We start from the raw sequence: 18,619 nt of genomic DNA, 5'->3' as shown, positions 1-18,619 counted from the left end.
TCTTTATATCTTTCAAAACTAATATTGTAATATTGTCGGCCTCGTCAGAGAACTAGACTCATCTCAGGAAGGTTAGATAGTGAACCCATGACCTTTGTGCCCTAAGAACATTATGCATAATGTAACAATTAAACTAAAAGTTGGATTCTTGATAGCATGGATTTGACACGTGGCGAGGGGGTGATTACCTTCGGTCCCACCCTCTGGGGTACGTGACGTCAGCCACACGTGTCGATGGCGGAAGAATCTCAAGTCATTTTTGTGAACTATTTCAAAGCGCGTGTACATGGCGTGATCCAAGCCAAGTCAAAAAAATATAGTGCCTATCAAAGGAGGTCAATCATCTCGCAAATCGAACCCGTAAAATTTTTAAATGTCCATGAACACTACCGCCAGAATTGTAGCAAGCATGTAGTCACTTTCAAACTCTTGAAATTACAGTTTAGGTAAGTCAGAAAATTTATAGAAATTTTCTTGGCGGCAAAGGGAGATATCCGAAGAGGGGGTAACTGCTATAAATATGAAGGGACGCCATGACGAAGTCTCCTTCTCCGGCATCTGTGATACAAAGCGGACGAAAAATTGTTGAGCTGCTCTGCGAAAACAAACAACGAAAGTAGACTGAGTTCAACTGCAGATTTCAGCCAGTGTGGCTAGGTCTTGAGTCCATGAGGAGATAGTTTTCTTGAGTGAAATAATTGTACCAGATAGGACGGTCAAAGTACTGAATAAATTCTAATATGATTAAGTAATTCGTGTGCGGAAATAATTATAGTCCATCGTGTACGCTCAGCAAACAAGTGAAGGGTATTTTCTTTTTTTAATGCTTTATTCCAGGAAAACTGAAGAAACATAATGGTTTGTAAAGCCATGAATGTAAAAATGGCTAAATAAAATGCCAGGGTCGCAGGTGAGCCCTATGACGAACAATGGTGTGACTACATGAGGTAGGTGACTTTCCATCTTACTACCTCTTATATCTTGTCTCATGATCTCTAAAAGTGTATTTGAATGGGGATATACGACGCAGTGGTCACCCCTACTAAGTTTTGTAAATGTGAGAGTACGACTAAAAGAGTCATTTGTTTTATTTCCCACTTGGATAAATTTTTGAAGTCTTGCGAGTGCCGTATAATATTGTAAAAGTTATTGAATAGGGTTTCGAAGTGATATCACGTCCCATGTAGATCGTCATCCGTGTGAGTGTACTGCCTATATTTTGTGATGTCAAATTAAGATGTTCATTCGACGTAAATTTTTCCTGTCTGCAATTTGACGTTAATAATTTAGGAATCCATGGTTACTCATTTTCAATCGAGTGGAAGCGCGCTGTCGGGTGAGAACCTAGGGTGATGAATTTGGTCACGGAGATAAACGTTTTTCTAGGCCCATTTTAAACTGTGTCTGACTGACAATAAAAAGATCTAGTAGAATGTTTCAGTCATTTTGTTCGTAAAAATCAAGTTATTAAATACGATATCATTTATGCGATGTTATTCATGATTAATGCATTGTGCGATATTAAACGTCGAGATTTCTTGTAAGGGTTTTATTCCAGTTCTTTGTCGATGATAATTGTGGAGCTGGGGAACAGAGGTTAGTTTTGTTGATAAGAGATTTGTGAATCAGGTTGGACCTGTCATTGAAGCCGGGACATGGAAGCCCGAGGAATGTTTTATATGAGTTGAGATGAGATGTGCGAATCAGGTTAGAGTCCTGTCATTGAAGCCGGGACACGATAGCCCGAGGTATATTTTATAATGTTGGGAATGGAAAGAAATTCATAGAAATCCATAGCGGTATTAATTGGCGACGCGTATAATTACAGTAGTGTGGGCATCTTGAAGCATAATCTGTGCATTTTGTTGGTTAGAATATCGTATTTGTTTAATTATGTCGGCGGAGTTTAAAAGGGAGCATTTTGAGAAGTCAGTCAGGTAGAAAGAACCGGGTGTTTCATGTAACGGCAAAAGTTCAGAACAGGTTACATTTTCTAGCGCTACGCATCCAGGCGCGATTGCACTGTCATTTGTTTGTCTCTCGCTCGCTTCTCGCGAAGGACTTGATCGTGCGGTGGACAGTGCTGCCAACTGTTCATATATAGAACTAGTCCTAGTGGAGCGGCGCTACGTTTGAATTTACGAACCTCGAAGCCATTGGTCTGGATTGGTTAGGCCATTGGGCTGGATCAAGCAAAGGGGGTCTGGGGGCGTAAGCCCCCAGGTTAGAAGCCGCGAAGCGGCCCTAGGCCTCTAGTATCCCGCGTGACAAAGCCATTGGTCTGATTGGTTAGACCATTGGTCAGTGACAAAGCCATTGGTCTGGACTGGTTAGACCATTGGGCTGGATCAAGCAAAGGGGGTCTGGGGGCGTAAGCCCCCAGGTTAGAAGCCGCGAAGCGGCCCTAGGCCTCTAGTATCCCGCGTGACAAAGCCATTGGTCTGATTGGTTAGACCATTGGTCAGTGACAAAGCCATTGGTCTGGACTGGTTAGACCATTGGTCTGGATCAAGCAAAGGGGGTCTGGGGGCGTAAGCCCCCAGGTTAGAAGCCGCGAAGCGGCCCTAGGCCTCTAGTATCCCGCGTGACAAAGCTATTGGTTTGGATAGGTTAGACCAATGGTCAGTGACAAAGCCATTGGTCTGGATTGGTTAGACCATTGGTCAGTGACAAAGCCATTGGTCTGGACTGGTTAGACCATTGATCTGGATCAAGCAAAGGGGGTCTGGGGGCGTAAGCCCCCAAGTTAGAAGCCGCGAAGCGGCCCTAGGCCTCTAGTATCCCGCGTGACAAAGTCATTGGTCTGGATTGGTTAGGCCATTGGTCAGTGACAAAGCCAATGGTGACGTCAGCCCGCCAATGACTGTCGATTATTTTGTCACTAACTCCGTTGTTATTGTTATGGCTTCGTGCGGTGGATGTGTCGTTAGTATTCGCGCTTTTGCGTGCAATTATTACGAGAAATTTAGTGATTTACTCGAATTTTATCAGCAGCACGACTTGCTTTCTAGGGAGAGAGTGTGTGAGAAGTGTGGTCGTGACGTTAAATTGTCTGTACCCTCCCCTACATTAAGGTGAGTTAAATAGAATTCTTTCTTTACAGATTGCATTCACCTGTGTATTTATTGTGCAGTTGTGTATTTCTTGTGCGCGGGTTGGTAACGGAATTCACTTACTTCATTGCTAGGAGTGACGTCATATCCCACAGTGTCTCACCCAATGGAAATGCTGGTACGTAGTTAGGCGATGTACAATGGCGCGTGATAACTTCTATTAGGTTATAAAAGCAAAACTACTTTTGGGGGACGGCGGGTGGGTTCTTAACTGTCGCAGTGAACACATCGCTCCTCCAGAAGGTATTCTACTTAACATTTCCAACATATTGCATCCTTAGAATGCTATAAATGTAATGTAACCCTTACTGAATTTCTACCCATGTAACTGCCAAGCGAACTTGGGGGTGAGAGGCCTCAGCTGTGATAACGGGACAGGCGTGGAATTGAGATTGTACTGTATTCTCGGCCGGGGAAAACGTTAAAATGCTGGATTTAGTTGAAATTCATAGCCGGTAATGATCTGAGTATTGTGAAATACTGTAAAATTTGTTTAATTGGGGACCTATTGAACATTTGAAACCATGAACTTCGAGTATAAGGAACAGAGTAACCAAATTCAGGGTTGTCCAAAATATAGAGCGATGGTTGTGATGATCGGTTTGTCTGTGAGGGGTGTGCAAAATTCATAAATGGTATGACAAGATATGACATCGTAATTATATGGCGAGTTGTTTGGTTTGTACGTAGATTATTAGGATATCCAAGTGCTAAGAACGGTTAGGACTAGATTAGATTTTAAAGTGTGAGAACACGAGACAAGATATATAACTGGACATGAATTATGTAACAAATTCTTTTCCAGCCAGACAAACATCACAAGATTGAATTCACATCACAGCTGCGTAGGAATTTGTGAAGAAACCAGAGTCCGCGGAGATAAAATTTACTGTTCTTTAACATTTCGTTAAATCATTTAAATTTATTTAATTATTAAATTCAGTGAAACCGCATTTGAAATAACTTTAATCAAGCGAATAACTTGGACATGCATTCTAGAAATTTTAGTTTGTTTTTCTGGGGGAATATTTAAAAATAAAGTAACGATTAAGGGGACATGTCCGAAGGAAATGGATTTTACTGCCACAAAATTTGTGAACATTCTATTGTTGTAATTATTTAACTTTGATTGATTGAGCAGTGAATGTGCTGGGGATAGTAAAGTGGAAACTTTGGTCATCAACCGATGTAACTTAATTGTGTTTAGCCTTCAGCCTAGAAACTAGGATGGTCAGGGGGTCATCAACCTCAGTGACTTGGATTAGGGCCATATGCCATTGTAGCATCATTTCCTTGCGGTCATCATCCACAATGACTTTAAAGTAACTTAGAAATTAGATGTCGGTCCATGACATAGACGCAGGTCACATCGATTCAATTAAGGGTCCATGCCGTAGAACCACTGTGTGGCACACACCAATTGGACTGCCTTAATTATACCCAGAGTCCAGAGTTCGTGTTACGAGGGCTGGACCATAACGAATCACTATGATGGTACATGTGGTCTCACATGGAAGCCGAATTTAAGGATTTCCAGACTTTCCTTTCTTAAATGATTAATAATTGAGACAATGGTTTCTAGTATGAATGCCCGTCAGGCAGTTACGTTAAAGTCTCACACCAGTGTTCTGACGTTTATGTAAAAATGATTGTGGTGTCCAGTGGACACAATTGACTTCTATGACACCGTTGACATATCAGATTGCTTCAGAATTTTCCTGAATAAATAGGAATCTTTTAAATAGACCTTTCATTCCAGTAGATAGATTAGAATTACTGAACCCTACCTTTACCTCAGCAAGTGACGAAGAACCCGATACGACCCAAGAGACAGATCTCATGAACTTTGCTGATAGGTAAGAAAGGTAGTTATCCCTCAATATGGACCAAAGGGTTCAATAGGAAACGCAAGAAATGCAAAAAATTTGGTGTTACGTAAAATTTAGTTATCAATGCTGCTAGGTCCCAGGATCGTACATTGTGGTTGTGAAAATTCGATATTCATTGACCTGGCCATTGGCGACTTGCACGCGCTCTACAGTGTGGTGCCAGAACTGTAGCTTGGATCCTTTCCCGCAAAACAAATATGACCCAGGCCACCACAGCTCAGATGGAGCAACCTATGCGAAATCGGGAGTTCGTTAGTTCGGATTCTAGTGGTGTCCGGTTGGCCATTTGTTCTGTTCCTAACATCCCTTCGGTATGTTTTGTATGTACTGAACACGACCCAATACGTTGAAAGTTTATTTCGGGTTATTCACCAGTTTCACCGTTTCGAACATCAGTTGAATGACAAAATGTTGACGTCCAATAAGCAGGCACCGTGGTGCAGGGTTATCGAGCCTGCTTCTTAGAGGCCTCAGCTTTGATTCCCGGGAGTCCCAAGGAGTTTAATCCTAGACTGAGGTGTGGAACTTGGTTCATTCAGCCTCGTGATAACAACTGAAGGGCTATCTGATATGAGAGGTATGATACCCAGTCATGAAAGCTACCTAGTATGGCTGAGGGCGTCGTTACACTGACCACGTGCCACTGGAATATTTGCAGGTCTCCCAGCTGGGCAGCAGACGTCATAGTAGGCCAAGGCTCTGCAAGGGCAGTTTGTGTCAGAGGATTATCTTTCAACGTCCATGATATAGCGGTGATAAGAATGAATGATAACATCTCTACAGGTTTGTGTGGTAAACACGTAAATAAATTGTGACGCACAAGATAGGGTGAAGCCCTTCAGATAAGTATCTCCTTTACCACATAAACCTATGGTGAAGCTATCAGTATAAGGCTGTTTTCCTACAGATAATGTGGTAAAGCGCACGAGATCTGCACGAAGTCACCACACAGTTACCCAGCCGAGAAGGTTTCAGTAGTCGATTATTCCGTCAGCTTTGGTTTTATTTTAAATTTATTTTCCACTTAATTTGTTCAGAGACGATGGTTACCTAGCTGTACCTCCTCTTAAAACAAAGACCACACCACCACCTGCATTCGGGAGATAGGAGGTTCGAACCCCACTGTCGGCAGTCCTGAAGATATTTCTCCGTGGTTTCCCACCAGGCAAATGCTGGGGATTTACCTTAATTAAGGCCAAGGTGGTTTCCTTCCCACTCCTAGCCCTTACCTATCGCATCGTTGCTGTAAGACCTACCTGTGCCAGTGCGCTATAAAGTGAAAAAAAACAACCACCTTGCTCACCGAACGCTTCCAAACGAAATGGGAGGTCCCGTCGCCGTGAGCACGATATCAACAGTCCCTTAAAACTACAAGCTTGGTTTTGGTTAAGAACTACGACATTTATGCAGAACTTTGGCACTAATATGTAGAGTACTGAATATATTAACTTACGAACTTTAAGGAGCATAGTAGAGCAACACGTAATAACTTTCACTTACATATATATTTCATATATACAAATATATTTCAGTGTTCAGTTTTAAAATTAAATCCCTCAACAACAATATTCTTCATAAGCAGTATTTCACTTTATATAACTTTATACTCGAAACGAAAGTCGTACCTTCATTTAATATTCACCGCACAGATCTTGTTCATTAGAAACTTAGATTTTCCCATCTCCTTGTCTAGTTATTTCCTTTATTTAAACCTCTCAAAACTTAGTTCCTAATTTCTCTTTTTAAATGTCATATTCCAAGTTCTTCCCCTGCATTCACGGATAGTCGTCACGAAGTCTGCAGCACTTCGCACAGCCTGCTGTGTCTTACGAAATTAACGTGCCTCTCACCTCCTCATGCACGTGGCCGTCAGTGCGATATGATAAATTTAAAATAGCGAATGATTTTATGTTTAAACAGCTTCTCCTACAGTACGCTTTAGAATACTCTCACTGAGTAGACATTCAGTTCTGTGAAGATTTTAGTCTCTTCGAAAGGAACAGTAAAATATATATTGAATGTTTCAATATATCGTATCATATTTATACTGTAATATAATATGTTAAATAACTTCATTCATATTATAGCTTAAAATGTATAATGTAGTATGCGTCTTGACCGAACGGTCATTGGAGAATGTGGAGGGAAGCACTCCACGCTTCTTTGATGTCCAAGGGGAGAGATGTGAGTGATACTGGCTCCACGCTTCTAGCGGTTTTTTATTTCTATGGCAGTCCTTCGATGAAAGACTTATTTGTGCACTTACTAAACTCACTATCTAGTAGACAGAAGAGAATTCACTGCCATAACCCATGAGACTGGAAAATCACAGGAGTAGTACTTACAATCGATCGCATATCATGATTTACCCTATTTTATCAGTGCCAGGCTTCCACGCTTATGTAGAACCGGCAGTCATGGTCGTATTTCGGTCGTTTTCACAGACGTATTGTGGCTACGGTGATGGTACGTTGGCCGTGCTCCTCGCCATCTGCTACGGTGTTCAGCCAGTCGAGTCGCTCCTGGTTGTAATTAAGCAGGGTTTCGATGAGGTCAGTCCAGCCGGTTCGCGCTCTGCCAAGTTGAACTTCCCCTGGATCACCAGCTTCTCCGTGTGCGGTATGCAAACGATACGCCCAAAGAACGTGAGGATCATTTTGCAGATCAAGGCAGACAATCTTTGTTCTATCGGACTTCCACGAGGACGTATGTTGTACACGGAATGTGAAGCATGCGTCACCAGCACAATATTTGGAATGACCCACGCGGTGACGACCAGGATTGCATAAAGTCGATGTCTCTGATATATAGAACATTACAGGGAACACCAAAAAATGGGCGATGACAGTTCCTTTGTCTGGCTCCGTAATAACACCACGACATCAACTCTCTCGGGCCTGATTTATATTTTATTTGCCGCGTCATAGGAATACACGCCATTCCAGATCCTTTGGAGTTATGTTCAGAAAATCAAAATAGTTTCTTGTTGCACACTCCCACAATGTACTCAATAATTTTAAGTGGGGAAAAATAGTCACACGCGGGGTATTGCATCCTTCTCCAATTGAACAGGATCACAGCATATATTCCACGACCATATTGGGCCTATGAGAACCTACTATAAAACGGCATCTGGCTATAAGTTACGAAATTACAAAACAACCTAATTAAAATCCACAGTCTATTTCCAGTCATCGACCGGGTTGGAAATGGAATGAATGAACCCCCATCTAGCTGCGAGGATAGGAATTGTGCCGGCTGCCGAAGCCTGTCTCACTCCTTTGGGGCAATGATTAACAAATGACATGAAATGAAATGAAACATGACAGGGAAAACCGGAGTACCCGGAGAAAAACCTGTCCCGGCTCCGCTCTGTCCAATACATATCTCACATTGAGTGACCGGGATTTGAAGCACGGAACTCAGCGGTGAGAGGCCGGCACGCTGTTACCTGAGCCAAGGAGGCTCACACACAACAACCTAACGCATCCCATAATTCTTACTGGACCATCACATGCGAATCTGTGCTTCATTCTGAGAGCCATTTAACCACATATCGTTTGTTCTAAAGGGAAAAAAAAAAAATCCAATAAAGCCAACATTTTCTTTTAACATAAAGAGATCTTATGGATAGACGTTAGACAGAATATTTATTTATTTATTTATTTATTTATTTATTTATTTATTTATTTATCGAGGCCTATCTTGGCAATGGCATTTTAAGGTATAGTAGTGCTATCTAGAGTCCTCACGCAAGCTGACATCAAAGTTGAAATTCATGATGACACAGATCAGGGTGTTGTGCTTACTAAGATGGCATTTGCTAAGTAAGAACATTTAACTGACAGCTATTTTGTCTACAGAACATCTCTTCTCAGTTAATCATATTACCAAAGACTGAAGCCTACTACGTTGCAGTCACTACTGTAAATAGTCTTCATTTCCGATAAACGAACTCGGGACAGCCGAGTAAGAAGATACTATTCTAAATTATACACTAGAATATACATGCTTATTTATTTATTTATTTATTTATTTATTTATTTATTTATTTATTTATTTATTTATTTACAATGTTTTTAACAGTATTATTATAGAAATCTTCAGGAATCTATGAGGATCTGTTCACAGCATTATGGCAAGAAAGAGGAAGAAAACATGTTTGGTGTTCACTTTGTATCACACGCTGTAAGAGGCAAAGAAAAAATGTTATAATTTACCCCTTCAGAGACGTTATAGACAACGAAGAACTTAAATTTCGTTTCCATTTCTTGCCTTCGTTGAAATTTTACAATGTAAGATTTTAAGTAATCAGTATTTCAGTACTTTCAAGCAAGATAAGAACTCCGATAAATTTTTCCACACCGGGCGAGTTGGCCGTGCGTTTAGGGGCGCGCAGCTGTGAGCTCGCATCCGGGAGATAGTGGGTTCGAACCCCACTTTCGGCAGCCCTGAAGATGGTTTTCCGTGGTTTCCCATTTTCACACCAGGGGCTGTACCTTAATTAAGGCCACGGCCGCTTTCTTCTCATTCCTAGGCCTTTCCTGTCCCATCGTTACCATAAGACCTATCTGTGTCGGTGCGACGTAAAGCAAATAGAAAAAACCCACCCTCGTTTTCTCTCTATATTTGCAAAACCAAGGTGCACAATCAATCATTCCGCAGTATTGGTTTCCTCATATCGCTTAGCTATGCTATTGTAGATAAGTATCAAAGTCTGACGTTAAGTAATCTCTAGTAGCCTTCTGAGCCAAGAATGATAACTTCCGTTCCAGATAACCACATTTAAGAAATTACTTCACGCTATGCATGCAACTTTGGGAGATTCGCCGCCGGAAGTGAGCAAATAACAAGACTGGCTTCTCATTGGATAACTACAGGTAAAATGCACGCCACGATGTCCAGTAAGATTATCAATATTATTGCAAGTGAAAGAAGAGTAAGAAATGATTTAATTAGGAATCTACGAGAACTATCGCCTTAATCCCACGACTAAACGGTGGTGGTGGTGGTGGTAATTATTTTTTTAGAGGAAATAAATTTAGGTGACCATTCTAAGTCAAGGCTGTACCTTTATTAAGGCCACGGCCGTTTCCTTCCCATTCCTAGCTCTTTCCTGTCTCATCGTCGCTATAAAACCTGTCTGTGTCGGTGTGACGTAAAGCAACTTGCAAAAAAAAAAAAAAAAAAAAAAAAAAGAGATATATCATACTAAAGTTACTGTAATTTTTATGTTTTAAAATTTTGAACTTAAAAATCCCTATTTGAAAAATCTCTGCAATAAAAAATTCCACACGCAGATTTTCTAATATAGCTGTGATACATACACCATACATATTTTGTTACATTTGATAGAATATTATGTGAAAAAAATGGGATTTAAGTGTAAAATTACAATTGGCGGAAAATGTAAAGCAAAGTTCAAGAGACGTTTTCTTCCTGATTCATTAAGTAAAAGTCACCAGAACCGTATGTTTTTCCTTCTTTTTCTTTCTTACCATCTTCGGTACGAATACTGGTAACTCTGGAAGCTGGTCTCTTCTTCTTCTCCTTCTCCAAAGAACGGAAAATGATTCACCTGCATCTTTTCACAATGCAACTTTTTCTGGGTCGAAGTTGTGGGGACTGCAGTTTCTGTCATGCTATGTTTATTGGCTATAGGTGGAGGATTTACATGGCTTGACGTTGATGCGACACTTTCCTGATGAAAACAATCTGATTCTGATAACATTTCATGACCTCGTGTTCCTGGTTTCTTCAATGGAGAATCCTATTCGGTAATAGCTGATCCCCATCTCTTTCCTATCAAAAGTTCAGCGATTCTTCGCTTAGTTAAGGCTGATTTATGTTTACGCATATTGTTTATTCCCTTAGATACAAGCTACCAATTATTACAGCACACTATCTTTCAATAATAATAGTATCTTTATACACAACTACAGGAGGTTACTTGCGCGCGTACTTCACAAAATTAAACAGACTGGCTACCACCACAGATCGCAAAAAAGATTAAACATACAAGAATAACAAAACTTATAGTTGTCAGCACTATTTTAGTACCATCAGGAATACCAATACAAGCATACAATGTTGCTCAATGAGAGTCGAGTACTGAAATATTAGTCCGTACGCAACAGGCTTTATAAATTCATTCAGTATGATAGATCTTACAGCTGGATTCTGTATAAATATATCGGGAGAGGCGGGTCCTTCTGGCCAATCCCATGGATCCGTAAATGCAAAGAACAGGCATATTTGATTGAATGGAAACATGAAAATGCCACCATTACCTAACCAAGAATTTCAGCAGATGCCACGCCAATTTCTACTGTATGCATATCGACAAACAAAGCATTATTAAAGTGATAAATTGTTTCAGTTCAACGAATAACTTTGTGACAAGAAAGAAGAAAGAAGAAAGTCAATCCTTTCAATTTCAGTCATTAAAAAAATCGCCAAAATGACCAATGTATCGATTTTTATTTCCGGAGTGTCGCCTTTGTAGAATGGTATATATTTGATCAGAAATAAAATGTATGTCTGGCATACAAAATGAAGGAACCCCGGAAAGACTTCTCTCTCTGGGAAGTTAATAATAAACTTACTATTGTCGTGCCGTGCTATTGTCTGTACGGTCCGCACCTTGGCTACACAAGGAGTACGATCTTCAATAAACCATGCCTCTAACGTCATGCGAAGTAATATATCTACAATGACAGCTGAGGGTCATGTTGTACAGTGTTCTGCCATAATTTCGGCCTAGCTCGGGGATAAGAGCGCGTGGTGCGTCCGATTAGGGTAAAAAAGCAAATAAGAAAAATATCTCTAACTGCAAAATACACCAACGTACACGAACAGGTAATACGTACATATAAATCTAGTGAATGAGAACTCAAGTAATCGGCTATAATGGATTCATTACACTGAAAACCTAGAAAGAAATCCTACCAAACATAAAAATAATTTAAATAAACAACCGACTACTGGTTGTGTGAAGCAAAGGAAAAACATCACAAGACATTTTTACATAAAATAACATTATTAAAGCGGGTAACAAATCCGAAATATTTAGAAGAATATCTTAATGCATGGAATAATTTGAGTTTACATTTTTGTGCGCTTTGTTAAGTCCCTAGTTCTTTGTCCGAGGGCACGATTTCTAAACCATTCATGATATGCGACAGTAATACTCGATCCACTAGTAATGGCCTAAATTACATATACATTACGATCACTCGGACACAAACCTATAATAAAACACTTGTTCAGGATGTATTCAAGATGGCGACTACTGTGTGTGAGTCTGTGACATCCGTAGTAGATAATGGTGTAAGATGCAGTGAAAAATGTGGCAAATGCAGAAGAGTAGTTAAAAATGGGATTCTGTGTCGTAAGTGTGATGAATGGTACCATTTTCGTTGTGCAAATATTGTAAATAGGACTGATATTGAAGAAAGTGAGTGGCTGTGTCCCGAGTGTAAACAAACTGAGAGTGAGGCAGAACAACAAGAAAGAGAGACATACGAAACTATAATTAAGATTTTAGGAGTGCTACAAGAGGACTTATGCGCTCTGAAACATGAAAATGAAAGCTTAAAGGACAGAATAAAGAAACTGGAAGATAAAGAAGACATTGGAGAAGAAAGATCGCCGTGGACGGAAGTGACGCGTGGCCATTTTAGGATAATGTTAAACATATGGGAGAAACTACGTACAACTTAAAACCGGGAAAAAACTCTTTGCAGTGCCAAAATAGATTTCAGTTATTGCAGCAAGTTCCAGAAGAAGACACACCAAGTTTTCCAAATAATTTTAAATCCAGTGGAGGTAAGCTACAGAAGAAAACCAACCGAAAGTCAAGATCGCCAAAGATTCATCTCTACGCAGACAGTCAAGGGCGGGGTATGGCAGAAGGCATCAAGGATGAGCTGCAGAATCCAGAGACTGAGGTTTTAGGACTAATAAAACCAGGTGCCAAAACTGACGACGTCCTTTCAAGTTGTGATCCTGTGTTAGAGAAGGACAATTATGTGGTGATTGTGAGTGGTACAAATGACATTACTGCAAATGAAGGTGAGGAATTAATTACGACTCTCAGAGGTAAGATTTCTAAACTACCTGACTCAAAAGTAATTATAGTAAATGTGCCACGCAGGTTTGACCTTTTAGAGGACTCATGTGCGAACAAAGCTGTACATGATGTAAATATAAAAATCAAGAGATTAAGTAAGAGTTTTAGAAATGTCAAAGTAGTAGATACTTTAGGTCTTGGCAGGCAAATGTTCACTAGACATGGGTTACATCTAAATGGTAATGGAAAAGCAACTCTCTGTAGACAAATTGCTACAATTATCAACAGAGATTTGCAAACTAATCTGTACTTAAGAAAACCCATACCACTAAACTGGCACATACAGGGAAACTTGCCAGAAAACCCAGATCAAGATCTATGTACAAGGATCTGGGTTCCAGGGAAGTTCTCAACTCATGAGTCAAACGTTACCCAATTGCAACAGTCAAGTTTTAGGGAGGAAGGAGGTCTGAGATTGCTCTTGGTAAACTGTCAGAGTGTAGTAAATAAACAATTAAAATTCGGTACATTGATGGAATCTTATGAGACGGATGTGGTGATAGGAGTGGAATAGTGGTTGAGAGAAGGGGTGGGTAATACAGAAGTATTTCCAGAAGGGTATACAGTCTATCGTAGAGACCGAGGAGATAAAAAGGGAGGAGGGGTATTTATTCTGGTGAAGGAAACTTATTGTCCGCATGAATGGTTTACTGATGAAAGGGATGAAATATTAGGGATAAAATTAGTTTGTGATAATATGAAGGAGGTGGGAATTACAGGAAAATATTGAACCCGAGTGACTTAGGCCCAAAGTCAATCATGATTTGATTGATAAAATAATATATGGTACATTTATTGAAATACAGAAGTGTAGTTGAAAATATTTCATCTGTGTCGAAATAATGAGCGAAGGAAGGACGACAGACTGGAGCCTGACGGATTAGCTCGACACAACAAAATCTAGCTACTTCACAGCAGGGGATCTCATTAGTTGGCGAACAAGGAAATACAGAGTCCACAAATAAGTCTTGGTCAGAAAGAGAAAGGGGATAGGTGATACAAAGGAAGCTCGCTACGTGAGTAATGCACTGGGATATTTTTGGCAGGACGGAAATTCCGTGACGTCATGGAAAGCTACAGCGGCTGCCAGTACATTCGCTAGCCTAGGTTCGGCCAGGTGGAGATTTAAATCACGTGACCGCTTGCCGGCCAATCGTAAAAATTTGATGGAAGACTCAGGGATACCATCTTAAGGAATGATGGATGAGAGATTCTCGTAACTTCAAAATTAATCAGTAATAAATTATTGTGAGTACACGGATCGATGTAATGAATTTATTAGATGTCACGCATGGAAAAATAATCAATAATTATCGGCAAATTAAATAAATTGAAGGCTGGATTTCTTGGAAACCAGACAGCTCGAGTGTCATTGGCTGGACGAAGACCACGTTGTAAGGGACGCTTCCGAAGGCGCGAAATGTGAGGAGCTAAATCCACCCGTATCTCCTAAATCTGTGATCACCAGGAATTCATATTTAATCCAGCAGATCTGCTAGCGGAGTGGATTAATTTGATGTAAATTTTAACGTCCAATTCGGAGTGCAAGTACCGATATTAAAATTCCACCCCCTCCCTCAGGGGTATGACGTCAATGAATCCGAGGGAGAAAGTTTCATCCATATATACGGGACAAGGGATCCTCGCCACACACACTTGAAATGAATCTCTGGAGGTGAACTGTCGGTCGCAGCTAACTTCGAATTTTATGGGCATACAGTAACTTAACATTTAATGGCGCGAGCATCCGCCAGTGTTTATAAGATGTGATCGCGCTCAAGCAACATGAACTGGAAATAGTTAACGTAGGACAGTGTTTGTCAGTTATAAATATCAGTGAAGTAAATTAATTGCACTGCAAGAGAGTAATATAAATTGTACCACAATAAGTACGTACATAACAGAATGTGCGACGAACAGTACTTTAAGGGAATAGTAGCCTGTACTTTGCAATATCGAACCGCTATCATGAACACTTCAAGAGTGCGGTATGAAACGGGCGTATCGCGTCGGACGACATAAATCGCGACGGGCGTAAAATTTGACACCTCGTCGTACGTGTCCAGGTCCATTGTGCGGTAATTGGACGAAGATTAAAATAGTGTAAATATTAAATTTTTGGGTCTAGGATATTAATTTGTTGTATAAAAGTTAAAGTATTCAGTGTTAACGTTGTCAATGGTGAAGTTTTGGTGATAATTAAGGTATTAGTGTAAAATGGTAATGTGCCAGGAAATCTTTTGTGGAACTACGCCATCAAGAATGGAGGAGTAAAATGCAGAGAGGGGCCGAAAGGAGCCTCTCATCTGCAAAGCTGTAATGGAATACCGATAACTAAGATGAGTACTAAACTGTAAATAATATTTGGGAAATGTTAGCGTGATTGGGAAAAATGGGAATAATTTGATTATACTTGGTTACCTTCTGTAACAAGATGAGTCGCTTAACGACCCCATCCTAAATTTGTAGCACGGACAGTAGTAAATAATAACAATGTAAATAATCGGGTCTTTTATGTATTCAGTTTGTTGGAGATGTAATTTTGTAGATATAGGGTAGTACGTTAAGTCATGCATGCATTCATATTTCTTTGAAGAATAATTTTCTTTACATTTGATTTTGGTTATGATAGTTAAATAGACCCGATATGTGTTTTTCTGTTTTGTCATTTTAACGAGCTATGTAATGACACTGAAGGAAAATCCAGCTTCGCCATACCAGTTGTGTTTTGTTGTGATTAGTATGTTCATATTTTCAAAGTGAAGTTGTTCAAATTTGTGAGAAGCGATTATAATAATAATATTCCAAGTAAATCGTATCTGGAGTTGATTAGTGCCAGAATAAATCGAATTTGTAAAAGGGGTTATGCGTTAACCATATTAAGAGTGGACTACCGTGTAACAGGCGAAAATTAATATTTTTAAATTAATAATAATAATAAATAAAAATAAGACTCCTTTTTTAGAAGAAATTCTTTTTATATAATTTGGAAATAATAATAATTCATGTGATATTGGAATTTTTAGTGATCAGGTGTTGAGTTTATCAGGAATCATTTAATGACGGGATGTCGTTTTATTAATTCGGAATTAAAGTGTGTGGTAATTTAACTTGATAAATTAATAATATTGAAATTTAAGATCGGTGCTAATAATCCGTACATGTTAATGAACGTGTGGTTTAAATTACGGTCCAATGTATTTTTACGTATAAATGTCGTGTCTTAAAGTTGCAATTCATGAGCCGGAACACGTAGGACTAATATTACGAAACCATGATTGTCAAATTTTGGTAAATATAATTTCATAATGTTACGATTATTTGTGGAGAATGAACTAAGGCGTAGATCAAAATGAGATAGAAAAATGTTAAAGAATCTGCAGTCAGATAATAAAAGGTCGTACGATGTCAAAAGTGAATAAATAAGTCAGTTGATAATTCTGTGAGAAATAAATGAATCAAGGAATATTGAGATAGAGAAGGAAAATAAATTCCGAACGAGAGACACTTAGGATATTGAAATGAGTGTAAAATGTACGGGCAGTGTCACAGAGAAATACTGAGTTACGTAGCGGGTAGAATTCGAACCCGTGACAGCATGTACGAAATAAATAGACTGCACCGCTATTCGTCGAGATACTACGGATCTAAGGATAGTGAGAGTTCAGATTCCACATAAATGATCGTATATTATAATCATTGTAATGACGAGCGATGACAATCATGATGTCGTGATAATAATAATAAATATTGCAGATAAATGATTGGACCGCTTTAATTAAATGAGCGTTGATAAAGATGTTAAACGGGAATCTAAATGATAATATGCAACCGATAATAATAATAATAACAATGTAAGGACGATGTTAAATCATCGCGGTCAGATTAATAATAATTGTCATAATAATAACAGTAATGATGCCGTTGGTTGATCAGTGAAATAATTATAATTGCGACCGATATCTTAATATATTTGGCGGAAGTGACCGGTTCATAAATAATAATAACCTCTTGAGTGACGTGAATAATAATAATAAAATCTGGAGTCACCTATTTAATAATAATAATAAAATCTGGAGTCACCTATTTAATAATAATAATAATAACCACAAGAGGGATATAATAATAACATTAATAACCATTTGTGTTTGCATCCCGCATAATAATGACGATATTAATCAAACGTGACAGTGCCAGGAACCGTTGAGTATAATAATAATAATAATAATAATAATTTCGAGGATGATAATTTCGGGGATAAATGAATATTTCTGACGATAGTTAATTAATTAATTGGTGACAACATCCCTCGATTCGTATGTTTGAATAATAAGAGTGATAAATATTATAATCATTTTGTTGCCTCGTTATCGTACGGTTTCCGTACGGGACGAGTTACAGTAATACTTGGTGTGTTTGTTTACTTCGCCCGCGATGCGAGGGGGGTCATTGCCACGGTATTTCCAACCGCGTCTCGTTATCTCATCTGTGGCAGTAGTCTACTGAGGCTACTTTGTAACATTTCAGATCATGTGTAAATAAAATGTAAATGCTAATTCAGTGGTATGGCATCAGCTGGACATCGTAAGATAGGGACTGTCCGTGTAATCCATTTTTTGTAATTCACGAGAAACATTACCCAGTCCGAGTACCGGTCTCGGAAAAATGTATATAGCCGGAGTACATCATCTTAGTTAAATCGAGAAGCCGACCGTAACATGGATTATGCTCGGGCTCCCGATAGAAGGAAGCTATATCCTTGAACAACGGTTCGATTCAAATGGAATCGATCCGTAAATTATACCTCAAATTGTCATTTTATTTCAGAAGCAACCCAGCACGATGTTGATGCCACTTGCGGTATAGCAAGTGATTTTGTTTGTGTAACATGTGTGGGAATTTGAATGTCGATGCCAAGTGTATCGAGGTTTCGTGCGTCGGATGGCGTGATAAACTGCTCTTTCTGGCAATTGTTTCAAAGGAAACCATTCTCATAATCTTTTTATTGTGGTTGGGTGATGTCCTTTTTGGAGTTGATAGTCACTTCCTAGTCCTATCATGGAGTCCTTAAATTCGGGTTTACAATCGAGCCTTCCCCCATTTTAATTTTAGATTGCTCCGTTCATCCCCGTGTTCATTGGTGCCGCTGTATTTATGTTTGATGACTTAGATGGTGAACCGGCGCCCCTGAGATGAATGCTGGTCTGGGACTCGGGAGGTGGACGGGTGCAAAATGGCTTGCCCAAAGTGGTGCTTTAAGAACGGCAGAGAGGGCCTAACAAATCAAGGGAAGAACTACAAGTCATGTTGGTTGACATCAGTAAAATGATGACAAATTGTAGGACATGTTACAGTTGGGCCAGAAGTAATATGGCTGGTTTAAAGTGAGACTTTACTGTGTGCCCACTGGGAAGCTTGATTGCATTATAAAGAGGCCAATATCATTGCTAATCAATTGTAAATTTTTTTTAAATACTTTTTTCAAA

Source organism: Anabrus simplex, chromosome 1 (assembly GCF_040414725.1).
Source record: "Anabrus simplex isolate iqAnaSimp1 chromosome 1, ASM4041472v1, whole genome shotgun sequence".
NCBI classification, from domain to species: domain Eukaryota; kingdom Metazoa; phylum Arthropoda; class Insecta; order Orthoptera; family Tettigoniidae; genus Anabrus; species Anabrus simplex.
This window is presented reverse-complemented; position numbering follows the sequence as displayed.